Source organism: Corvus brachyrhynchos, unplaced genomic scaffold (assembly GCF_000691975.1).
Source record: "Corvus brachyrhynchos isolate BGI_N302 unplaced genomic scaffold, ASM69197v1 scaffold317, whole genome shotgun sequence".
Taxonomy (NCBI): Eukaryota; Metazoa; Chordata; class Aves; order Passeriformes; family Corvidae; genus Corvus; species Corvus brachyrhynchos.
In genome coordinates, this window is record NW_008239295.1 from 1,499,037 (window position 1) to 1,503,787 (window position 4,751).

Here is a 4,751-nt window from a genome sequence, read left to right on the forward strand (position 1 = left end):
TTCGCCACAGCCTGTGGCTGCAGGCGGTTGGTGTGACCCAAGGCAGGACCGGGCCCTTGGCCTTGTGGACCCTCAGACCATTGACCTGGGCCCATGGATCCAGCCTGTCCAGATCCCTCTGCAGAGCCTTCCTGCCCTCCAGCAGATCCACACTCCCACCCAGCTGGGTGTTGTCCATGAACTGACTGGGTGTGCACTCCATGCCCTTGTCCAGGTTATCAGTAAAGATATTAAGCAGGACTGGCCCCACTACTGAGCCCTGGGGACACCACTTGTGACTGGTCACCATCTGGATTTGACTCCATTCCCCACCACTCTCTGGGCTCAGCCTTCCAGGCACGCAAGAAGCAAGATGGTTCTTCATAACCTAAATGCGCATTGATTTAATTGCCAGAAATCAGAATTACTTACTGCAACTGTACTGTGGCCTGCAAAGGTGAAGGAAATTACAGGAGGATGCGGGCTCTTGACGCTCATAGCAGAGCATGGTTTACTCCATATCTGTTCTAGCAGGAGTAAGAGAACTCATCCTTCCCAACAGCCCAAAAATCTCTGGAAGTCAGAGCAGAGCAGATGTGATGACCAGGAAGACTTTTACACTCCTCTGAGTCATCAAATCCCAGCTGCTGCTGGGCACAGGGTACCTGGGGCTCAGCTCTCTGACTGGGAGTGCTGCTGTTTGTGAATGGGAAATGCTCTCTCTGAAGTTCAGAGCTACTGGGCCACTGTAGGAGAGGGGATGTTGGCCGGTTTTGTGCTTTTTTTAACAGAAAATGAGATGCTCCATATTAGAGGCTCCCTCAGGAGAGGACTCCCACTCTCTGCCCAGGGTACCCACATTGGGAGCCCGGTCTCCTAAGGCTTCCTGTGAAATTAGTGGGAATGTTACCTTTAAAGAGCAATCCAGAGCATTTAAATGAGTGGCTAATCCTAGCTTTAGGAATGGAGTTCCTCCATTCTGTTACCAGAGACAGACCTGGCTGCTGCTGCAGGTGCCTGAAGTGAGATGCTCCCATGACCCAGAGCAAGGCACCTGCTGAAAATGCTGTGGCACAGAACATCTCCAAAGTGGCATTCCTCTGCTTGATATCTTTATACACCACAGTGGTAGCTTCACAGCAGCACAGTGCTGCTCTGAAGGCGTCCACATATTTCTTACAGCTCCAGTCAAAGTGCATTCTGAACATGTGTTTTAATACAGATTTTGCCAAAGCTGAGAATATTGGTAGAAAATAGCAACTGGGTGCTTTTGCACATCAATCTGGTAAAACAAATTGCTACAAAACTGCCAGCAAGGCACTAGGAGAAAGGGTCACAAGAGAATTAATTTCATTATGGTGGTGGCAAAACTGAATGCTATCTTTAAAAAGGTGCTTGATATAAAAAGATAGGAGAAATAGAGTGATGTAGTGCCTGAGGAACAACTGAACTATCTGAGATAAGACTCCCCAGATGAAATTAACTGAGAAAAGTTAATTAATAGAGAGCAACCCGAGGACAACTTACTTTACTTACTTTAAATTAGGTTTCTGACAGCTGTGATGCCTTGGGGAAGTCCTGCTCATAACAGAAATGGTCTGTGTAAACCACAGCTTACTCTCACTCAGCTTTGCAATATACTTGTGGGTCTCTTACTTCCTTCGACTATCAAAGTGGTGTGTGCTGTCTGCCACACCCTTGGGCTCTTTTTGGCCAAGGAACCTGAACATCAGAAGCCACTCTAAAAGCTGGAAACCTGTAAGGAAGGGTCTGAAATTCAGAATTTGCAATAATGTGGCATAATATCCTCTAGGGCCTCAGTCCTGTGTGTCAGGCTACCCTGGGTAAGACTAACTTGCCTGGTATCCAGTCCCTTCCAGTACCTTAGGGAAAAAAACAGAACCCCAGAAACTATAAGCAGTGCAAGGATACAGAGGTACTTCCCCAAAACTCTTTAACAGTGTGCAGCTCAGCCTTCCTAAAGCAAACCTGGGGGCCTGGTCACTAGAAGCTGTCAATACATTTACTCCCCATGAACTTCCCACTCACCCCTTGAACATAGGCCTGTGTCTGTCTCACCACTCAGCAGTGAGAAGGTGAAGAGCGTGGCCCTACATCACGTGAAGCTCCGTCTCCTGTTTCTTGCTCGGACCCACCAGCTTCCCCCGAAGGCACCACACAAAGACCAGCTGATCCCCATTCTTCACACCCCTGTGTTAATGCTCCATGTTACTACTGCCCTACTACCCCAAACCCTCCATGTCCATCTCTTTCCAAAACCAAGAAAAGACAGCCTAGAGTTATCCTTCCCTGGAAAACCAGGCACCTTTGGTAGGTAGCACCTTTGGTCATCCTCAGTGCTCTTTTCTGAGCTTTCTCCAGCACAATCAAAGCCTTTTGGAAGTGTTAGGAACCAGACTTGCCCAGATTTAGAAAGGTGCACTGCAGCATTCACAGTGCTCTCTGTTCCTCTCTTCCTAAGTCCTGTTTGCTTTTTTCATCACTGCTGACACTTCATTTGGAATTATCTATTAGCTCTCCAAGATTTTATTCCTAAGTAGCAACACACCATTCAGAGCCCATCATTTATTGTGTTTCAGATCACATTTATCAATATTGGTTTCCCACAGGCATTTCAGAGCCAGAGAACTGCAGTTCTTCAGCATTTAATAGACTCATTGCTTATTACTCGTAATTAGCATTCACAAGCAGTCCTTCATGTGGCATTGCAGCATATTGGTGAGGCTTGGTCCCAGACACAGCCTTTCAAAGAATAACATACTGCAGGAACAACATAAAATGGAACCTGCCAGGGTTGGGACACCTCCTTGGGTGAGCTGTTTCATGCAAATATTTCCATATTTGCTGCAACCAGCCCCTGCCGCCCATCAGTAAAAATTTGCTGCTCAGAGCTGTGACTGACATTCTGTTTTTTCCAGCCCCCATCCTCCTGCACAAGTTCTTTATCAGTACTTGGAGAGGAGAACGTTGTAAGAGACAACTGCTTGAATACTGACTGTACAGGCATTTCATTATGGCATCTTTGAATAAAATAGATGTTTAATTACGGGCTATTCAAAGGAAATGACATTCTCTGAATGAAATGCTCTTTCTCTGAGGATGCCATGGATGTACAGGCTTTGCTTTAAAGCCAAGGGGTGTTTGACTTTTTGTGGGCCACCTGCAGTGGCTGCCAAGAAGTGCATTGTTCTTAGGTCAGGAGCCGGGCTACTGCACAACCTTGCAATGTCACAACTACTGATAAACAGCTAATTCTCAAGTTGGGTCAGGGCAGCTCACTTTTCCTCCATGAGTCCTCACAGAGTCCAGCTCCCAGATATCCCCAAGGTACCACAAAAAGCACTAATGAGCAGTGGTTTCTGGCTTACAGCTGTAGAACATACACAAGGCATTTACCAATGCTACCAAACTGTTTTATTTCCTGCTTGAAAAGGCAAAAGCCCTACTCTGCCTTAGCTCAAGCACATTTCCTAGGAATGGTTGCCCAAGTAGATCACACAAAGGAGGGGAAAAAAACCCCAAGTGGGAATGGTAATAGTAATATTTCTGCCTTCGGAAAACCAGAATTAAAACATAAGTAAGAAAAAAAGAGCATGTGCATTGTGCACCCAGTTTAAAACTTATTTTCACTTCCCTGTATAGCGCCAGACTTTTCAGGAGCCATCTTTGCTAATTAGCACCAGAAGAGATGTTATCTTAGTAAGAACAATCCACACAGACACAGAAAATCTTCCCGTTAAGAACAATAATTATGAAAAAAAGCACCCAAAGGAGTCCCATTTTCCAAACTTACTATTCTCTCCTTCAAGTAACTCTCCAGAAGCTCTTCCAAGACCTCGTCCCAGGACTCAGGATGCAGTTTCTGGGGGAGAGGGCTGAGCCCAGATTCGGAGGTGTCCCATGTAGGGCAGCACAAAGCACGCAAGGGGAAGTTGTGTGGCGGTGCTCTGCTCTTAAAAATGAAACCACGCTCCCATCCGGAACTTAATCGTCTGTGTGCTAGTCCCGGCTGCAGAGACTGAAATAAACAGGAATACAGGTGCAGGAAACATGCAGCCCTGCAAATCCTGAAACACCAGAAACAATCAGAAAGCTATGATCGTTCTTGGATGGCACTGCCCAGCATGACTGGGCTACGCTGCCCCTGGGGTGACTCACAGAGCACTTTTACTTTGTATATAATAATAAACTAGCCAAGAGCAGACAAGATCATGTTCCACTACACCTTTTCCTCATGCTCCTTCAAGAGCATTTTATAAAGCAGATCAGGACTACTCTACCTACCTAGCAGGAGGAGAAAACTAGGCAGAAAATTAATTCATTTGTCCTTAGAGAGGTAGTTGGCCACACCAGGGCCCAAAACCCTCATGTGAGACAAGAGTTATCTCCAGCAGGCAGTGCTGCTGCTCCTCCTCCCCTTTTACAGCATTGATTAAAGAGGAAGGGCTCCTACAGAAACCACCTTCCCTGGACATTTCCCTCAGATACGAGTCACATTTATTAACTCCCCCAGCCAGCAGAAACAACTCTGCAGCCCCCCATGAACCCCATTAATAGTAGCAGCCAGTCATGCTAATTAAGTTGGTCTGGTTTAACAAGAGAGCGACTCCTGTGTTTAGCTGCATGCCAAAGATAAGAATGGACAGCTGGCATGAGCTAAATGGGATAAAAGAAAGTGGGTTGAAAACAGATTTCTAGCTGCCATGAATTCATAGTAACCAACAACTTAACCCAAAATCCTGAATCAAAGG

At 46.3% G+C, this 4,751-nt stretch overlaps 1 protein-coding gene across 1 annotated transcript in view; it reads right to left on the reverse strand.

Annotated features, from left to right (window-relative positions):
• Positions 1–3,976, reverse strand: part of PARVG (parvin gamma) — a 21,369-nt gene extending 17,393 nt beyond the window's left edge. The window contains exon 1 of the mRNA XM_008638548.2: positions 3,794–3,976. The gene's annotated coding sequence lies outside the window, so the exon portion shown is untranslated. The remainder of the gene's footprint in view (positions 1–3,793) is intronic.
• Positions 3,977–4,751: the final 775 nt, after the last annotated feature.